The sequence below is a fragment of the Dasypus novemcinctus genome, chromosome 24 (genome assembly GCF_030445035.2).
Source record: "Dasypus novemcinctus isolate mDasNov1 chromosome 24, mDasNov1.1.hap2, whole genome shotgun sequence".
NCBI lineage: Eukaryota > Metazoa > Chordata > Mammalia > Cingulata > Dasypodidae > Dasypus > Dasypus novemcinctus.
Window position 1 is genome coordinate 50,414,899 of NC_080696.1, and position 21,588 is coordinate 50,436,486.

The following is a 21,588-nucleotide window of genomic DNA, read 5'->3' on the forward strand; positions in this document are numbered from 1 at the left end:
AGACATAGTGTGGAGTAAAATAAGCCTGAAACAAAGGGACAAATGTTGTATGATCTCACTGGTTTGAAATAATTACCATAAGTAGACTCATAGAGTCAGAATCTAGAATATAGATTACCAGGGGATGGGGCAAGAATAGGGAATGGAAGCTAAGAGTTCCTATTTGGAATGATGGAAATCCTTTGGTAATGGAAGCTGGTAATGGTAGCATAACATTGTGAACATAATAAACAGCACTGTAATATATATCTGAAAGTGGTTAAAGGGGGAGATAGCAGATTGTATATATGGTACCAGAATTTAAACATTCTTTGTCAACTCCATGGCACTGCACTATACAAATGGTGAACCCTAAGTTAAACCATGGACTATAGTTAAGAGTACAACTATAAAATCATGCTATCATCAAGTGTAACAAACGTTCCATGCCAATATAGAGTGTTAATAATAGGATCGTCTTTGGGAATCCTGTATTTTATGAATGATTTTTCTGTAAACTCACAACTTCTCTGATAAAGAAAAAAAGAGGCAAAAAATTATTTGTTCAATGCTTGAAAGATTAATACCTGCTTCTCCAACTCAGAGTATGTGCTTAATTCATGCCTACTATTGTCCATTCATTCATCCATTTAGCAAACATTATTTTTGACCACATGCTAAGCCCCGGACTGGGGATTGAGGATAGGAGAATGACTAAGACACAGCCCCTGCATTTTAAAAACCAGCAAATCTGACCACGCCATTCATAAAACAGTTCTCTATGGCTAGTGCTCCTCAAACCCAAATGACCTTACAGAATCCCACCTCTCAAGTAGCATGTCCCTCAAGCAGAGGTGTGCTGGTAAATGTTTACCAACTGACTTTCTGAAAAACAATGTGTGTGCATGTGTACATGTGCACAAAGGTTTAACAGCAATTTTACTATGGAAAAGTGCTTGATTACTATTCAGTTCAACAAAGAAGTGACACATCATTGACGAATAGATGAAGTGCTGACTTGCATCTTCATCGTTTCCCTTTCATTTAATCATTAATGTAAATAAAAACATAAACCAAAATTCACGGTGGTACTAAACTGATGTTAGTGACTTCTTTACTAAATCGAGTGATAGTTTTTGAATACTGGAAGAATATTTCTAATTTTTTCATACTATTCACAGCGTAACGGCTAGAGACAAGATGCATTTTACATTTAATCTGCTTTATTAACATTTTCTCCATCACTTTCTTAAGTCTAGATAAGCAACAAAGCAATAAATTAAGCACTGGTTTGCAGGGTTTACTGATTTCCATGGTTGAATAACCCCACATAGCTGATTTCAAGCTCCAATTGACATCATAAAACAAGAAGTTGGGAAGAGAAACATAGTATCACACCCTCATACAGTATTTCTACCATACATATAGTTGTAAATAAGAAAAGATGAAAATAATCTCAAGACCATAGATAATAGTAAAATAATTAGTAGGTAATGAGCCTTGAATGTCTGTTACCTTTGTTTTAATATAATTCATTTAATCATAAATTTATAAATTTCATTTTTACTGATCTCTGTGTTTGTCAACCAACTAGCTAAATCCCTGAACATTTGACAACTGGCTCAGAGTGAAGCTGGCCCCAGCACAGTACAGGTCTCCAATCACAAGAACCTCCACGTACTCCCCACCCCACCCCACCCCCACCCCACCCCCACCCCACCCCCCGAGGAATCTGGGCCTCATTCTGCGACAAATGTAACATTCTTTGACCCATTCTGGTCTCATGTTCCTTAATTCATCCATGTTGGTTTTAATATTCAATTGCTCTCTATCAAATTTCCTGCAGGCTCAAGAAGACATGTCACATTTATGCTATTCTATGTATTCACTTGTTAGACCAACAGGTATCAAGCCCAGAAAATGTGGCTCCCTAGCAGGGATTGTGATTACAAATGCCCAAAGGAGCCTCGATGGATCATGAATACACAAAGTCAGCTGGAAAAATTCTTAGGCACTTTTAAACAATCTTTCATCTTCACACTTTTGAAAAGGACATGAGTACAAGACATTTCACTTTCATCTTAGGTCTGTTATAAGAAAATGGCACAAACCTGATGAGAAGTGATAAATGATACCCAGTCCCACTCGTGGGGCTACAACAGGGAGTGGTGAGGGCTGTAGCAAACTGGAAAGCACATGCCCTGCCTAAAGATGCAAGTACTTCTTGTTTCCAGCCAATGGTTGTCCTACTGGAATACAAGCCCAGGGTTGTCAGATCTTCCACTATTTCAAGGCAAACCAGAAATCTGAATTTTTCTGTGAATCTCTTTACTTTCTGACAATAATCCAAATGTTTCTAAAACACCACGTAAGTCAAAGAAAGTACATCTGGGGCCAAATGTGTGCTACCACTTTGTGGTCAGTGAGTATAGATTCGTACATTTGGCATTGAAGACCTGGTGCCCAACCCACTCCAAGCTTATCTGCTTCCATTGCTCAAGGAGACAGACACATAGACAAATCACTCACCCAGAGAAAAACAAGTGCTAAAACAGAGCTTTGTACAGAGAGTCATGGGAACAGAGGAAGCAGGAACTGGGTCAGCCAGTGGAATTTGAGAAGAAACAATAGGCACTCTCAGTACCTCCTGCATCTCCCCTGGCCTCTTATCATTCCTGTTCATGCCTATGGCTTCCTCAGCTTTCTCTGGCTTCAGGAGCACACTTAGTGAGAATGCTAGAGAAATAATGCCCTCAAGAGCATCTTTCACAAAGAAGTTTGATTGCCCTTCAGCTTGGACAACCAAGGTAGTTGGATACCATCTCCCAGAGGTCCTCCACTGCCCCCAGTAGCAACCTCCTCAATGGCAGGCCTATATTAGCCCCATGCTCTTCACTGCATCATTTCCTCATTCCCCCAATAAATTCCTTGTGGTCAAATCCATGTCTCAAGTCTCCTTCTGGATTACCAACCTAAGACAGATGGCTTCTCGGGGATGGTGACATCTCTCTGAGCTAGAATTTGAGAGGTGGTAGGCACAGAGAAGGAGATGGGCTGTGTTTTGCCTAAGCTGGAAGCTTTAGTTTTGAGTTAAAAAGAAAGGTCATGTCCTCCAGTTAGACTTAGGGTCAAAGCCAGTTGAAAGAAGTTCCAGACATGACCTAATGTGAGAGTTCAAGCTCTGTCATCAGAGGGAGGGAAAGAGTTCTCAATATTTGTTAGTGCAAACATAGAAGGGTAATCTGTACATTTTCAGTGGAAAGGTCAAAATGGCTAGACTTGTTTTTGGAATACCAATTTGTTACTTCCAAAGGAATCAGTCAAGATGGAAGTATATAGTTATTTGAGTAGACATATTTTGTGGTTCTGGGATAAAAGAAACTGTCACTCCATACCCAGAAAAGTGCCACAACAATGGCAGAACAATTGGGTGGCTGAGTCAGATGCTGGGAACAGAGGTGGGAGGTCTTGAGTGATGTGTGTACATCAGACTTCCCAGGATATCATCTGAGGCCACATGAGCTAGTCCCCAAAACAGGGTTCTAAAGCCAAGTAAGTTTTCTCAAGCACTTTTCTCCCTGCCACTCCCTTAGAAATTCATAATGGGTTCGTAAAATGCTCTGACAAGCCTTGCAGTAAACACATTTATTTAACTTCGCTTAATTCAAAGTTTCCAAAATACATTTGACCACACCTTTTAAAATCCAACACAACTTGTGTCTCATGGAAATATTTTAGAAATGCTGCCAAACTGTGGCCTGCAAAGATTCCTTCATTCAAAATTATTTGCCTAGAGAAGTGGATGTAGCTCAAGTGATTGAGTGCCTGCTTTCTATGTATGAGGTCCTGGGTTCAATCCCTGGTACCTCTTTAAAAAAAAAAACAAGTTATTTGCCTTTATGCTTGCTGTCTTCCCAACTAGAATGGAAGTCCCATGAGAAGAGGCTCCTTGTTTGTTCTGCTTCCACTTCTGTGTCTCCAGCGCCTACTACAGTACCCAACACAGTGCAGGGGCATAGGATAAAGAAATAAGTGGATTACAATCCTTTACTCTCTGCTGGATCCCATCCATGCTGGAAGTTCCAGGATATTGAGATGATTAGGTGAACATTGGCCCTCAAGGAGCACAAAGTCTGGGGATGGAGCAGGTGGATGCAGAATCAAATAAATGCAGCACAGAGCAACAGGCCCAAGGTTAAATGCGGTTCTAAGTCAATTAGGGACACAGGAGAATAATTAACTCAGATTAGGGGGCAATAGGGGATAGCAGGGAAGACTTCCCTTCCTGAGCAGTTAAACCAGACCTTAGAGTTGAAGGTTTTTTGTGGAGTCCAAAGGTCAGACTTCCCAATTGTCCAGCAGGCACTTAGGTATTTGTCTAATGTGCTTCTAAATCTGCGGGTGAGTTTCTGGAGCAATAGGAGAGTATGTGTGTGTGAGTGTTACTCATGAATATCATCGAAGTTAAAAATTCAAGAAAATCATATGACTCCACTGAAAACAACACTCTAAGATCAGAAATTACTACATGACAAAGTTGAAAATGGGGACATTACAGATCAAGGGGATAATAAAGGAATATTATGAACAACTATAAATTTGATAACTCAGAAGAAACATAACCTACTCAATGTCAGAACAAGAAATAGAAAACCTGAATATTTCACTGTCTCTTAAAGAAATGGAATCAATCATTAAAAAACATACCCACAAAGAACACTCCAAGCCCTGCTGGCTTCATTGGTGAATTCAACCAAACATTTAAGGAATAAATGTGACCCATCTTACACAAACTCTTTCAAAAACTAAAGAAGAGAACATCCCAATTCACTTTATGAGGTCGGGAGAGCCCTGACGAGGGTATTGAGAGAAAAGAGAATATAACAGTTGAGAGCACTGATCAGGCAAGGGCACCTGGAGATGTTCGCCTCAGAGAAGCCTGGCCCAGAGTTTCCTTTCCCATCTGGCCTCACAATACTGCGTAAAAGAGTAATTACAGGGAATTCGATATGGCTCAACGGATAGAGCATCCGCCTACCACATGGGAAGTCCAGGGTTCAAACCCAGGGCCTCCTGACCCACATGATGAGCTGGCCCACGCACAGTGCTGATGTGCACAAGGAGTGCCATGCCATACGGGGTGTCCCCCACACAGGGGAGCGCCAAGCGCAAGGAGTGGGCCCCGTAAGGAGAGCCACCCAGCACAAAAAAAGTGTAGCATGCCCAGGAGTGGCACCGCACGCATGGAGAGTTGACACAGCAAGATGACGCAACAAAAAGAGACACAGATTCCCAACACAGATTCCCAGTGCCGCTGACAGGAATATAAGCGGACCCAGAAGAAAACACAGTGAATGGACATAGAAAGCAGACAACTGGGGTGGGGGGGGAGAGTGGGGAAGGGGATAGAAATAAATAAAAAATAAATCTTTACAAAAAAAGAGTAATTAGAATTATGACAACCACCCCACCAACATTTTTTGAGTATTCCCCAGATTCCAGGCATTTTACATGGATTAACTCATTCAAACCCCAGGACCACCTTTTAAGGGAGGGGCTATTACTACACCCCCTTTCAGAAGAGTTTCTAGAAAAGCCTCCATCTAGGTCAGACTTAAAAAACCATGACGCAGGTCCTCTGTCCAGGGTCATGTTGCAGTTCCTACACTGCACAGTTGAAATGGGAATCCTAATTGTTAAACTCATTTCTCTTAAACATTTAAACTCCAATTACAGGCATAGCTAACAACTAACAAGTGTGCACGATTTGCCAGGCACTTTCCCAAATTACTGACGTGTATTAACTCATTTTATCCTCACAACAGTCCTTTGAGGCAGGTATTATCATCTCCATTTTACCGATGAGACAACTGAGGCAGAAAAGGAAGTCAAGTCCCTTTCCCCAAGATGCTGAGGCAGTCAAGCAGCAGAGTCAGGATCTGAACCCAGGCCACCTGACTCCAGAGCTTGCCCTCTTTACCACCAGGCATTTTGCCAGAACCCAGTGCTCTTGTCAAATGCCCTTCTCCCCTTTTGTTCTTTAGCATCCCAGGAATCTCTTCTCTCCTACTCACTGGTCTGTCCTTGTATTTGAGCCCCTCTGTCGCGTCTCACCTCTGCCCCAGCCTCTCCCAACCGCACTCTCTTAATAACTTTCTATCCCAGGAGCCTCAACTTTCTTTTTCTTTTCTCCAGATAACAATCCGGCTGGAAGCTCTCATCCTCTCTCTTTTCATATGCTGGCAATCACCACCACCTCCACCACCAGAACACTAAAAGCCAGTACTCACTGAGGACCAACTGTGCGCTAGATGCCCCTCGAACTCAGTTTAACTGTGGTTGTCAAAACAGCTCTTCAGAGTAAGGTCTGTGGTTATCTCCATTGAACAGATAAGGCAACTCCGGCACAAAGTAACCTGCGTAAGGTCACAGAGATAAGATAGTGGAATCTGCTAGAAACCAGGTAGGCAGGCTCTAGAGTCTTACTCTTAGAATAATGCTATTAGAGAATGGTGAGATGGGGACAAGCTAAGCAGGCTAAGTTTAAATGAATTAAAAGTCAATGAAAAAGTCAGTCTCTTAGTCACATTAACCACATTGCAAGTGGTAAGTAGCGGCATGCTACTAGTGTCTATCTTTTTGGGCAGAGCAAACACAGAACATTTCCACCATCACAGAAGGTTCCGGTGGCCAGAGCTGCTTTAGAGAGTTCAGGCCTAGGGGCCAGGAAACCAGGGTGAAGTGGTTTCGCTATTGAATTCTTGCCACAGGGGAGCCACTGGACACTTGAGCCTGGCGCTGTTCATCTGCAAACTGAGAATCTCAAAAGGAATAAAACAAAATAGAGTTTCTATGGCTAAGAGATTTAAAATGCAGTTGGGAGGTCATTCTGGAAGTTGCCCTTACACAGGTTTCAGCCAAATATCACCAACTGCCAAAGCAGGCAAGCCTCAAGCAACACTGTTCCTCCACTTGTTCAATGTACCTGACCCTGTGCTCCCCAGACTGCAACTCTAAGGCCCCAAATAAAAGCCCTTCCTGCCTTGCAGCTTAGAGCGTTATTTCTTGGTTGACAGGAATCAAAATCACAGAGGACACAATTAGGATAAATGTCTGTGAAAGCATTTGGAAGGGTGAACTTCGTGAGAGTATTATTTTAGGGGTGAGTTATGAATAAAACTTTATTTCTTCTTTTTATACTTCTTTTTACCAAAGATATGTATATTTTAAAAAGAAGACATTCTCTGGATACCAAAGTAATAGATGTGTAAAATTCTGTGTTAGAGTTCCTTTTGCTGAGAATTAGAAGGTATTTAATTGTTGTACTGCAGACATTTGAGGTCAGCCTGATTTCTTCCTTTTGACAAATGCATATGCCCAGATAACCACCATCCCGCCCAGATAGAGAGTATTTCCATCATCAGAAAATTCTCCTTGCCCCTTTCCAGGCAATCCCCACACCCCCTCCAAAAACCTGTTGTGATTTCCATCACCACGAATGGTTTTGCCTGTTCCTGGACTTGGTACATCTTTGAGCGTCACCCACGTAGTCACGCGGACCCGCAGCTCGTTCTTTTCGGTTGTGAGGACCATTCCTTGTGGGAGGTGAACAGCCACAAGGTGCTCGTACACCCTCCTGCTGACCGGCTTTCAGGGGGATCCCATTTGGGGCTATGATGAACAAAGCTGTTTGAACGTTTGACTAAATCTGCTCTGGGGATGACAGCCCGTGGGTCCTTCTGTGCCACGGATCAATTCTACACGCTACGTAACCGGGGGGAGGAACATGGTTAAATTCTGGTACCAAGTACGTCCTTCCAAGGGCCGTGAGACCAGAACTCCGTGCTCTCTTGCCCTCCTCGTTCTCTCTGCCCTCAGGTCCCTCCTTCCCCCCCCCTCTCTGGGACCTCCCCAGGACGTGAGCATCGGAGCCGTGTGACCATGCCAGCCCCAGCACTTGTCAGCTGGGGAGGGGACCCAGGAAAGGCAGGAGCTGGGAATTCGCTCCTTGGCCAGCACGAGGCTTTGGCAGCAAGTGGGTCAAGAGCGTGTTTCATTACCTTGCTGGGTAGGAATTGGAGCGGGCCCGGGGTGACCCCAAATTGCTTCCCTGCCCCAGCTGAGCTTCCTGTGGGCAAATACAGTCTGACCTGCCAGCTGGATGCCAGACCTCTGGTGGGGAATTAAGAAACACTGCTGCCCCTCGGTTATCCTCCTCCCTGCTCTGCCAAGCCTTGAGGACAGAGCTGACTTCCAGAGAGCAAACGTCTCCCAGGAGGCTGGCAGCAGGGACAGGAGAGCCACAGCCTGCAAAACACAGTGTGGCGAAAAGACTCGCAGAGACCAACCCAGCCAAGCGGCTCCCACCTCCTGGTCCTCGCGCTGCTGTCCCTTCACTCTCTACCCCTGGGTCTTTGCTGGATGGCTCCTCCTTGTTGTTCAGCCCTCACCCCAAACGCCCCCTCTTCAGGGAGTCCTTCTCTGATCATGCTATCGAGTGTGGGCAGCCCCCCCAGTGTCCGGGTCATCCTCGTCATGCCACTTACCACTAAAGTTTCTTTTTCTTTTGTTTACTTGTTGTTTTCTCTCTCTGCCCACGAGACCATAAACTCCAGGCACACATGGGCCTTGTCTGTCCTTGTTCACCTCTATCCTCAGGGCTTCAATAGATGTTTGTTAAACAAACGAATAAATCATCTAAGTTAGATGTGACAGATATGCAGGCGACAATTTAATGATCAAAGCAGGCTGTGTAAGAAATATCACATTGTCTTCTCGATTCTGAGTTTCACCTTTGATTGTGCTGTGGGTACAGAAGGTCCTTATTCAAGCAGGAAAAAAAATGCCCAAGGTTAATGATACATTACAACTGGCACTGGGCTTCAGGTGTCAGGGGCACAATAGGGAGTGGTGAGGACTATAGCGATGTTGGGAGCACAGGTCCCTTCAAAGACCACAACCGCTGCTCGGCTTTTCTGATTGCTGCCATGATGGAGCATGGGCCTGTTGATAACAGCTTTCCTGACTTTCCAAGAGAAGCTTGAGATTATGTTTATGTGAAGTCTCACTGTTTTTTAAAGATTTGTTCATGAAAAGAAAACACATTTGCAAGCTGTAGCCCCACTGAGTGGTCACCAGTGATGACCTCCACCTAAACGGTTTAATATGGGGAGTCATGGGCATCTTTGGTAGTTCATGAAAACCTGGGAGAAGTGCCTCCAGGTACACAATTCTGAATCTCATTTCCAATTGTTCACGGATTGCAAAGGATTGGAGGACCCTGGATTAAAAATCCCTGCTCCAGTTTAAAATGACCATTTTACAGGTATAAAAACTGAGGTCTAGAGAGGAGAAGGAATTTCTGTAGGACCACACACAGAGAACAAGAGACAGATATCATCCGCCTAGACCTGGTTACTGTTTAAGTAGAGAAACCAAGAGTCCACGCCACAGCAGGTCTGGGCCCCTTGCTTCATGAACTGGGACCAGTAACCTGGCCAGCCGGAGGGTCAGGCTGTCTGTCTGCACAGTGGAGGCTTCCTTTGACCCTCCTGGGGTAGATTAAGGTAGAAGCAGGGAGGCACCTGAGTCCAAGGCACTGTTCCTTTGAATTTTAACTTCTAGAGTTCAGAGGTTGGGCCAAGGCATCCAATCTTGCAGACTCAATTCCCGGTAGTCCCGGGGTCAGCAGTTTGCTTCCCTGCCACTTCGTTCCATCCAGAGCTTCCTCTGCAGGAAGGGGAATCTTGCCGAGGTGGCAGAGGGGTAAGTGGAGAAGTGGCCTCAGGTGAACCATCTCTCATGGCCCCAGCCTCATCCCTCTTCATCAAACTCAGCAAGACTCAGCTGAAACCTTCTGGGGCAGATGATCAGAGGTCAAGGCCTAATGGACACCACAGCCTCAAAAGACAGGATCTAGAAGCAAGAAGTCTGGTCCTAATGGTCAGTGCTAACCCCAGAGGCCAGGTTTTGGAAGCACTTGATGTGGATGGGGTTGGGGGTGTCTGAAATGGAAAGTCCTCACCTGCATTAGCAAGGAAGAGAATGCCAAGGGGATCTACAGTTGAGCTGTCCAACATGGCAGATTCTAGTCAAGTGTGGCTAAGTTTAAATGAATTAAAAGTCAATGAAAAATTCAGTCTCTTAGTCACATTAACCACATTGCAAGTGGTAAGTAACTGCACATTACTAGTGTCTATCTTTTTGGGCAGAGCAAACATAGAACATTTCCACCATCACAGAAGATTCCAGTGGCCAGAGCTGCTCTAGAGAGTTCAGGCCTAGGGGCCAGGAAACCAGGGTGAAGTGGTTTCGCTATTGAATTCTTGCCACAGGGGAGCCACTGGACACTTGAGCCTGGCGCTATTCATCTGCAAACTGAGAATCTCAAAAGAAATAAAACAAAATAGAGTTTCTATGGCTAAGAGATTTAAAATGCAGTTGGGAGGTCATTCTGGAAGTTGCCCTTATGCAGGTGTCAGCCAAATATCACCAACTGCCAAAGCAGGCACAGCCTCAAGCAACACTGTTCCTCCACCTGTTCAATGTACCTGACCCTGTGCTCCCAGACTGCAACTCTAAGGCCCCAAATAAAAGCCCTTCCTGCCTTGCAGCTTAGAGCGTTATTTCTCGGTTGACAGGAATCACAATCACAGAGGACACAATTAGGATAAATGTCTGTGAAAGCATTTGGAAGGGTGAACTTCGTGAGTTTTATTTTAGGGATGAGTTATGAATAAAACTTTATTTCTTCTTTTTATACTTCTTTTTACCAAAGATATGTATATTTTAAAAAGAAGACATTCTCTGGATACCAAAGTAATATATGTGTAAAATTCTGGTGTTAAGAGTTCCTTTTTCTGAGAATTAGAAGATATTTAATTGTTGTACTGCAGACATTTGAGGTCAGCCTGATTTCTTCCTTGAATTTTTCACCCAGATAGCCATAAGATGCCTTTTAACCATCAAGCCCACGACGTTACCATGAAACATCTCAGGGTTGGTGAGACTATATGTCTGTTCTGAAAGGACAGCCTTTCAATCTGCATATGTAAGTTTTCCTTAGTGTCAGAGATGTTTTCTTCTATTAAAGATGGTATTTCTTCTGTCTTGTTTTATTTCTTTCTTTAGCAACCTCAATTATGCAGATGTTGGACTTCCTCTGTCTTCCAAATTGATCATTTTTCTTTTATCTTTTCTCACCTTTCCCACTTCATTTTGTTCAGTCTTCTTGAGCCTGTCTACCATGTCCCTGGTTATGTTTTTAATATTTCTACATTCTGCTGATTCTAATCTAGCTTTTCTCCTTAGAGTGGCTTTGCTTTTTCTTCTCTTTCCTTCTTGAACATTTCTTTTTCATCTCTTTCTACTTGGCACTTTTATTTCTTTTTTTTTTTAGAAAAGCTGTCATTTCTTTAATTTTTAAATATTCCATGGAGAAATCTTTTCATGAACAAATGTTCAATAGTTTCTTCTGCATCACAACACAACTTATCCAGTACTTATTTTTTCATTACTTTTAGTTTGATGCTCCTTTTTTATTTCTCACAGTCTCTTCTTATAGGTCCCATGTTAGCAACTCACCCCAGAATTAGGGCCATTCTTTCAAGACCAGCATTTTGTGTTTTTGTTTCGTTTTGTTTTTTTCAAAAAAAGTGTGGTGAGAGGAGCTGGGGGATAAGCAGGGCAGCAGCTGTCTAAGCATTAGCACCTGCTGATGACCTCAGAGCTCCTTCTCTCCAACACTGTCCTGAAATAGGTCTGTACTCTGCGCCAGCTGGAGACCTACTCAGTGCGAAGCCCCAAGGATGCCACTGTTCCTTTGTGTCTCTTTTAGCATTTATGGCTCTCTAACCAACGGAAAAGAATAAAAGCATACTAAGCATCACCATACAGCCAATCACTCTCCATCGTCTCTCTTCCACCTGCTACGCCACTATCCTGCTGTCAAGATGTGGGGTCTTTGAGCCTCCTCGGTCAATGCACCTGTGTCTCAGGGACTCCCTCTCCCCTACGTGCCTGCTCCAATACTTTGCCAGTATCAGGAAGGGTTCATAGGGTTGGACATGCTTCTGGGAAGTCTGTCCTGCCCAGGAGTTGCACAAGCATGCGCCACTCTTGCCTTTTCTGCATTTTGATACACAGTCCACTGCCCCTGTCAGCTCCTCTCCCTACCCTGGGGCTGGGACTGCGGCCTTTTCTACCTTCATGGGATACGGCATTTTTTCCTCCCAGTTTTGCTTTTTGTTTCTGTTTTCAGATGGCTTCAGAAAGGTGAATGAAATAGAAAAATCTTTGTTCCACCACTTGAACCAGAAGCACCTTCTACCTTGTTAAGTGCTCGTGGAAAGGGCACAGGCCTTGGCATCAGAAGGCCTGAGTATGAAGCCCAATTCTTCCACCTTCCAGCTGTGCGGCCAGGCCAGTGGCTTCCCTTCCCTCTCTTCCCCCTCAGCCTCCTTACCTGCTGTGGGGCCAGAATAATAGGACCCACCGCCCAGGATAATTTATGTAAGATAAGATAACCACTGGACCAGTGACTGATACATGAGCAGTGCTCAGTAAATATGAGTTGTTTTTATATTATGCTAACTATTGATAATCATATTTTATTATGACTAATACCGGTTTAATTTCTTAAAGCCGGGCTTTAAAAATGCTGCTCTTAAATCTTAAAATAAATCTTCAGATATCAGAGCTAGAAGGAACCTGAGATCAATTAATCCAGTGGCTCTCAACAGGGGTGATTTTGTTCCGCAGGGGACATTTGGCTGGGGACATTTTTTTCAACAAATCAATTTTATTGATACATATTAATAAAGCATAAATTCATCCAAAGTGTATAATCAATGGTATTTGGTGTAATCACATATTTGTGCATTCATTACTTCAATACATTTTAGAGTGCTTTCATTACTCCAATAATAATAGTAATAATATACAAAAAAACAAACAAAAGTCATCACTGGCTAGGGACATTTTTAGTTGTCATGGCTTGGGGAAGGGGGGTTACCTAGCATCTGATGAGTCAAGGCCTGAGATGTTGCTAAACATCCTGTGATGCTCAGGGTTGCCCCCAAAACAAAGAATTTTCAGCCACAAATGTCAATGGTGCCAAGATTGAGAAGCTCTGGTCTAACCTAACTTCTAATATAATAGAGGAACCAGTTGCCCAGAGAAGGAAAGTGGCTCGCCTGAGGCCACACAGCAAGTCGGAGGTAAATTGTGCCAACTGAGGACTTGTTTCCCCTTATTTCATTGAAAGACAGCAATGCCCGGCACCTTATGGGCAACAGGCACTGGAGCGGGGCAGGGACTAGAGGAGGCCAGTGCACAGCCCCGACGCTGAGCACCTCCTTAAATTCTGCACCGAGGCCCCTCACTTGGCTCAGGCTGACCCTGGCCCTGGTCGGGATCAAGGACAGATGCATCTTGGAAGCCAAGGTTGTGTTGGGGTGGCGGTGGGGGGGCGGCCATAGACCTTGCCCATCCCTACTGGTACCGACTCAACCCAGCCACACGCCCCAGGGTCTGGATTCCTTACGGGAAGCTTGTAATCCCCCCGCGAAGAAATCCCAATTTCTCCGATTTGGCCAACACATCGTCACAGGGATTAAAGTCTGTGGGCAAAACATGGAGAGGTAGGAGGGGAAGAAAGAAAATGCCGTGTCAGGTGGTTAATTTTTGAGCTGGGGAATGATTTCCAGGCAGACACGAGACAGCTTCCCGCCCCCACGCTGCCCCCCCAGCTTGCCTCCTTCACTCAGGAGAGCCAAGAAAGCGAGATGGCCGCTCTCTGGAGCTGGGGACAGGAACTTCCAGGCGAACGCATCCAGCACCACCAGGCCCTTCCTCCCTGCTGGGGAGCAGCAGGCATTTGGTCAGGGCTCTTGGCTGTGCCCAGGCTCTCAGCGGGCACCGGAGGCCCCATGCCAGGCAGGGAGATGGCTGGTCAGCCCTCCTGGAGCAGGCCTGGGGCCAGCTTCCAGCGGGGGGGGCCTGCCCACTAGCGGCCCAGGCCCCAAGATGTCCAGAGGCGGGCCGTGTGAAGTGCTGACCTTCAAACTCCAGCAAGGCAGAGGCCATGCCCTGAACCCCTCGGTCTCCCCGCGCCACCCCCAGCCCAGGCCTGGGAGCAGGGGGGACAGGCAGGCCCACGGGGCAGCCGAGGCCGTGGAGTCACGCGGGGTTTGAAGGGCTCAGCCACTCACACGGTGTGGCCTCAGCAAGCCGCTTTCACCGCGCCAAGCCTCAGTTTGCTCGTGGACTGGCCTAGTGGTAGAGCTCCTCGGAAGCGGCAGGTCCTCAAAGAGCAGGCACTGCTGTGGTCGGGAGACGGGGGTGGAAATCTAGACCCCCTGCCAACAAGCAGAGGCGCCAATGGGTTGTGCGCTTGGCATCCAGTGCCAGAGTGCCGGGGCTCGAATTCTGCCTCGACCACTTCCCAGAGCACGTGTCTTAACTCGGGGTCCCCGTTTCCTCATCTGTAAAATGGGGGTGATAATAATAATGGTGATAAGAACCCCAGCCTCGCAGAGTGACTGTTGTGAAGATTAAATGAGTTAACAGAAGTAAATGCTGGCACTGAGGAGCAATGCGAGCACTTAGTTTCCACCACCATCCGTGAGGCACTCCAGCCTGCCATTTGGGAATGAAGGTAAAGTTTCTAAATTGCATAAACGAATATGGACCCCGAAAGGAAAGGGGTCTGGAGCACACACAGCAGGTCCAGATTACAGACTCAGCCTGGCAACAGCAGAGAGGACCTGGGAGAGTTCCTCTCTGCAGAAGCCACAGGGCCGCTCGGGAACGAGGCCTCGGCTGGAAAAATGAGGCTGAAAAAGACGAGCCGAGGCTCAGAGCGGCCAGGCCACGGGCAGCCTCTCAGGGCTGGGTTCAGATCCCAGCTCCACAACTGATAAGCCGTGAGCTTTGGACTGACGTTTCTGAGCTCCGCTCCTCATCTGGACCTGCGGGTGACGTGACGCCATCCGCTGGGAAAGCAGGCGGGAGATCAAAGGGAACGGCCGAGGCCACCCTCTGCAGCCCTGCAGCGCCCGAGCATTTCCTCAATGGAGACCACGGCAGGCCCGGCCCCGCGGGTGCCCCCATGGCCACCGAGCCCACTTTAGGGGGAGCTCAGCTCCCCGGGGCTTTGCCCCAGGTCACGCTGCCTCGCAGCGAGCAGCAGTCACAGTGGCGGAAATGGGGACGCACCTAACAAGGTCGCCACTGGAAGCGCGCTGCGTCCTGGCCCAGGCCCCAAGCCCCCTGCTCATCACCACGACCCCGATTGTCAAGACCGAGGTGCAGAGAGGCCCCCCACGCCTTCGTCCCCCTCTAGCAAGGGGTGGGGCCGCGCGTGCCCCCGTGCCATAGCGTGCCGGGGGCGGCTAAGCCTTCGGCCTCTCAGCCTCTGCTGCTCACGCACTCCGGCGTGGGCTCTTGCTGTTCTCTTCTGCAGATGCGGACGTGGGAGGACAGCCACGCGGCGCCCACAGGCACTCACCTCTCCCCTGGGGCTGCCCAGGCCCCAGGACAAGCAGAGCTGATTTGAGGGTGCCCGCTTCCCAGGGGGGGTGCCCGAGGCGTGGAGTGACAGACTAGCCCAGGGCGACCCCAGGGGGGAGGCTGCAGCGGAAAGGAGTCCCAGCCTCCAATTTCCAGCCCAGGGCCCCTCGCACACTCTTCCATCCCTGCACACACGCAGGGCCGTCGGTGCCCAGCTGGGCCAGAGATTCGGGGGGGTGGGGAAAGGAGGGGGTGGAGGGGGTGGCTGGCTCCAGTGTGTGCTAGGGCCCTGGACTCATTAGCAGCGCCGTTACCAGTTCAAGTTCCTGGGTTAAAAGTGGTCTCGGGGCGGCTCACGTGCCTGCGCCGGCCTCACTAATCATTCACCAGCCCGACAGGCAGGGGAGGGGGGCCAGGAGCTGCGGCCTGACTCAGCTCACGGGGAACAGAACCCGTTGTTCTGGAAAAGCAGACTCACTGTGTGACCTCAGGCAGGTCCTTTGAACCCTTCCAGCCTCCCTTTTGCTGCCTGTCCACTGAGTCCTTCAGCGCCCAACATGGGGCCAGGCACACATTTAAAGCTCCCCTCAGGGATTTTCCATCTCCTCCTTCCCACGGAAGGCGTGGGGGTGGGCCCTGTCTTTGAATGCCGTCTGAGCTCTTGAACTTAGCCTCTCGGGGACACAGGGGCCAGGGATGAGCCCTTCGGACCTAGGAAGATGGCTCCCACCTCAGGACCTTTGCACTTGCTGTCCCCTGTACCTGGAATGCTCCGGGGTCACTCTTTCACCTGGTTCAGGTCTTTGCTCAAATGTCATCTCCTCCAGGCATATGAGCAAATGTTCTTTCAGTGAAACCTTCCTGACTCTTTAAAACTCTCCACTCCCCCAACTCCCTTCCCTCTTCTCTGTTTAATTTTTCTCCATAGCATTTATCTCCATCTCATATACTTATTTATCTGATTGTTTATGCCCCTCTTCCTGTCCCCAGAATGTCAGCTCCACAAATGCAAGGACTTGTGACCAGTTCACTGCTGCGACCCACTAGAACAGTAGCTGGCATGCAGTAGGTGCTCAATTAATCCTGGCTGAACAAACGTATCAAACACTGTGGGCAGTACCTGGCACACAAGAGACACTGAAGAAATAACCAGTTTGATTCCATATGCATCAAGATATATTTGTTAAGCACCTACTAGATGCCTGGTGACTAAGATGGACAGGGCCCCTTTTCCCACTTTACTATTTGCAGAGTACTTTATAGTTTACAAAGGGCATGGTTTCCTTGGCCCCTCACCCCAGCCCATGCGACAGTTTAGAGAGCCAAGGTTGGACAGGGAAGTCGCTTGCTCCCTCTCACAGGGCAGGTTCCTGGCCAAGGGGGGTCCATCGTGCTCCTCCTGCTTGGCCAAGCTTCTCGCAAGCACTGGGGACCGCCCCACCCCTGACATTTCCGACGCTCTTCTGTTTACCGTCCTCTCCACCCCCACTCTGGTCTGGCTAGCCCTGCCCTGGCACCCTGGGACCTGGCACAGTGGAAACGCAGGCAGTGCTAGGTAAACTGGCCTCTGCTGCTCGGACCCGACCTGCAATGTCCAAGCCCCTTTGGACAAGGAGTCTCCACTACCCCCAGCCCCTTAGCTCACAGGCACATGGGGATCCAGGCCTTGAGCCTAGAATAAGAACGGCAAGGGAAATTTCACTGAGTTTTCTTGGGAATAAGCACTATCTCGTTTAATCTTCACAGCAGCACCTCTGAGATGAGCTTTATTCCATTTTAAAGGGGAGGAAACAGAAGCCTAGAGAGGTAGAGTCACTAACCCGAGAAGCCATACAGTGGAAAGGTGAGGGGCCAGGAGGATTCAGGAGCCAGCCTCCTCCTCATAAGGCACTTCCAGACCCCCGGATCCACGGGCTCATCCGTAACGCAAATAATGACGCAAGTGACAGAAATAATAAGAAACACTGACGTAGCACCTGTTATGAGCCAGGCCCAGCCCTAAGCACATAGGTGTATCAGTCAGCCAAAGGGGTGCTGATGCAAAATACCAGAAGCCTGTTGGCTTTTATAAAGGGTATTTATTTGGGGTAGAAGCTTACAGTCACCAGGCCATAAAGCACAGGTTACTTCCCTCACCAAAGTCTGTTGCCACATGTTGGAGCAAGACAGCTGCTGACGTCAGCCAGGGTTCAGGCTTCCTGGGTTCCTCTCTTCCCTTCCGTTTCTCTCCAGGCTCAGCTGCTCTGGTCTCTCCATAAGGTCAGCTGTAGACTATCAGGCGAACAGCTCTGTCTCTCTTCCCGGAGCTGCTTCTGTGTCTAAGGAGCCATCTCTATTTCTCTGTATTCTTCTCCTATGTGTTCACTTCCCAGGCTCCTGCTCAAAACTCCCAACTCTTCCTTTGCCATGTCTTTTCTCTGTTAGTCCCCACCCACCAAGGGATGGGAACTGAATGCGCTACTGATGTGGCCCATCAAAGTCCTAATCATAATATAATCAATTAAAAGAGATTTGGGAAGTGGATTTGGCTCAACTGATAGAGCATCTGCCTACCACATAGGAGGTTCAGGGTTCAAACCCAGGGCCTCCTGACCCACGTGCAGTGCTGATGCGCGCAAGGATGGGAGCCCCATGAGCAAGGAGTGCACCCCTCAAGGAGAGCCGCCCCACGTGAAAAAACTGTAGCCTGCCCAGGGGTGGCACTGCACACACGGAGAGCTGACACAGCAAGATGATGCGACAAAAAGAGACATAGATTCCCGGTGCTGCTGACAAGAATGCAAGCAGAGACAGAAGAACACACAGCGGATGGACACAGAGAGCAGATAACGGGGCGGAGGGATGGGGAAGAGAAACAAATAAAAATAAATCTTCAAAAAAAAAGTGACACTTCTGATAAAATCTTCAAAAAAAAAGTGACACTTCTGACAGACCAGTTTACAAACATAATCCAAAACTAATATTGGAATTCATAAACAATGCCAAACTGCTACAGTAGGTATCATCATTCTCCCCATTTTACAGAAGAGGAAACTGAGGCCCAGAGAGGCTAAGTAACCTGCCCAACTTCACAGACAGGAAGTGGGTAAGGAAGACTGGAGTCCAGGAAGTCTGGAGCTAGAGAGCAGGTGCACATGCTGCTACCCATACCCCACCCCCACCCCCAAAGTGATTCTAGATTCCAGATGCTGGTCCAGCAGACCACGTTCCTGGGCCTGGCTCCTTAATAAGTCGCCTAGGTTTCCATTTGGGGGCTCTGAGCTGCAAAATGCCCTGCTCCAGACGGCTGACAAGACTCCAGCCCTTCCCAGGGGAGCCTGGGGACCCCAGACAGCAGCAGGAGGTTAAAAGGGGCAGGAAGAATTTTCCTTCCCTGCCCCCCCACTCCAGGTGTCCAGAGCCAGCAAGAAAAGTGGCTTCTCCTGAGAAGGTACAAGCGGCACAGCAGAGCCGCAGGGACTCGCGGGGCCAGGGGTGGCGGCGAACACGGGCCTCTCTTGTTACTTCTCCCAGCAGAAGGACAGGGGCCGTTCCCAGCCCGCGAGGGGCCGGAGGGCTGAGGGGCGGTCAGCTCCAGCCAGCAGAGCCTGGCGCGCTGCTCTGAGCAGGGCCACGGGGCTGGCGGGTTTTGTCTTGCCCGGACCCCCTCAGTCCCCAAGCCTCTCAGCCCACCAGGCCCTCTGCCTCCAAGCCGTGCGCCCCCAGGCAAGCGCACCTCCTCGCTGGGCCTCAGTCTCCTCACCAGCAAAACGGGGTTCCCAGTAGTGGCTGCTCAGCTGTGAGGAGATCAAAGGAAACGAGGCCCTTGGGGCAGGGGCTGGAAATCCTGCTGACTTTTGGGCCAGAGACTCCTCTGTGGCGGGGGCTGTCCTGTGCATTGAGGATGTTTAGCCGCATCTCTGGACTCTGCTCCCAAGATGCCAGTAGCACCTTCAGCTGTGACAACCAAAAATGTCCCCTGGGCAAGAGAGCTTGAGAACCACTGATTTAAAGCCTCTTGCCCAGGGCCTGGAGCACAGGAAGTGCTTTGCCACGAAGGTAGCCAACATAGCCAGAGCACTTTATAAACATCATCTCACCAACCCCATGGGATATTATCATCATCATACCCATTTTACAGGTGAAGAAACTGAGGAACAGAGAAGTTAAGCAACTGGCCCAACATCACACAGCTGGTTAAAAAGAATATGAGCCCAAGTAGCTGAGCCCAAGCTTTTACCCAGCATGCTTGACCTCCATGCTGGTTCCTATCTCCAAGAAACCCAACCTTCAGAGAGCTCCCCCGGACTTTCAAACTCCTACTTAAGTGTCTGAATGGCACGTCTCTCTCCTGGGAAGCCTTCCTTGATCTCCTCACCCCAGACAGCACAATCATTCCCTCTGCCCTTGGCCTCCATTGAACCGTGAAGGAACGTGGGCTCTCAACAGAGCAGAGCCAGGTTCCACTCCAGCACCACTACTCACATGCTAGACAAGGAGGTGGCTTCACCTCTCTGAGCCTTGGTCTCCTCCTCTGTAAAATGGGTCCATCACCTCTGCATCGCACAGCATGGCTAAGAGCACAGGCTCTGGAGCCAGAGTGCCAGGGTTCAAATCCCAGCTCTGCCATTTCCCAGATGTCTGACCTGGGCAGGGGACTCAGCTCTCCTGTCCTCAGTTTCCTCATCAGTAAAATAGGGGTGATCGCAGCACCTGCCCTAGAGAGCTGTGATGAGCAGTAAGTGGGCTAATGAGAATATGTAAAGCGCTTGGTGTTTAGAATGTGCTGGGAAGGGGTCGGCAATGGCTCTCACAAGGCCTACTGAGGCCTGAGGAGAGGGCAAGAATATGGCATGTGGTCCAGGACATCAGCAAACTCGAGCTCTCCTCCCGCAGCCTCCCTGGGACAGTCCTGCAAAGAAGCTTAATACTGTTGCAAGCAAACCCTTCTTTCAGCCCAGACTGCTTATAAGGCCCACGCAGGAAGCAGAGCAAATGCGTCTGGGGAGAGGGACCCAGTGGGGCCCCCACCTGCAGGTTCATTGCCATTGGTTGCCCTTCCCCATGTTAATTTCTGGGACAAGTGCAATTGGCAAAGGGCCTGACACCCCTATTTCATAGAAAATAGTTACAGCAGAGATCCTTTTTTGAGCACCTACTATGCGCCCAGCACTTTCTAATCTGCCCACTGTGCAGATGAGAAAATTGAGGCTCAAGGAAGGAAGATCACTTGCCAGGAGGTGGCGCGGCCTTGTGTGGGTCCCCCCAAGGCCCCTCCCGCGTCTCTGCTGGAGAGAGAGCAGTTCAGGCACTGTGTGACTTGTTCCAGGTTTTGACTTTGTGTCTTCAAGATCTGGGGGTGTCAGAAAATCTAAACTGACCAGCTGCTCCTCAGTCCAAAGAGCACTGTCCTGTTCGGCTGGGTCAGGAAACGCGCTCTTGCTCGCCACGGCACCCTGGGGAATCGTGCAGGCCTGTTTACACACCTGGTGGGAGCTCCAGCAAAGTGGAAAGTTGGCTGGGCCTCAGAGGAAAAGTTCCGCGGCCAGGGTCTGTGTGCCCACTCGGGGATAGGGCGAGGGGTCAGACCTGGCAGGGAGGACACACAGGGGCAGAGAGGAGGGTTCTGGGACCACTGACTGGGAAAAGCTGAGCAAGTCCCTGCTGGCCCCTTCTGGGCCTCAGGTGTCCCAGCTGAGACACAAAAGGGCTGAAAACACTGATTCCGGCTCAAACGTTCCACGAACTGGGAAGCAGTCTAGGGACTTAGACAGAGGGCATGTTCTGAAGTCAGAAAGATCTGGGTTAAAATCCAAATTCATTCACTGACCACTCATTTACTAAGCACCTAATATGTGCCAGATACTGTTCTAGGCACAGGCAAGGCTGCAGGGAACCAGACAGACCCAGGCTGTGTCCTTATCTATTCATAGCCTAGAAGGAGAGGCAGGTACTAAACAAATAAAGGATAATTTCAGATTGGGATAAATACCACGAAGGAAATAAAACAGGGAGCTTGTTTTAGAGAGTGATATGTGGGAGGAGGAGGGCAGGTGTGCCTGAGAAGGGATAATCAAGGAAGACTCCTCGGAGGAGGTGCCATTGGGGCTAAGATCCGAA

General features: G+C 48.5%; 1 protein-coding gene across 5 annotated transcripts in view; it reads right to left on the minus strand.

The window, feature by feature from the left end:
- The window catches only part of SLC13A3 (solute carrier family 13 member 3), an 88,298-nt gene that overhangs the window by 58,267 nt on the left and 8,443 nt on the right, over window positions 1–21,588 (minus strand). The window contains exon 1 of one of the 5 annotated variants that reach the window (XM_071211752.1): window positions 6,270–6,395. The exons of the other annotated variants lie outside the window; for them this stretch is intronic. The gene's annotated coding sequence lies outside the window, so the exon portion shown is untranslated. Of the gene's footprint in view, window positions 1–6,269; window positions 6,396–21,588 lie in introns of those variants that run through there. 5 annotated transcript variants of the gene reach the window in all.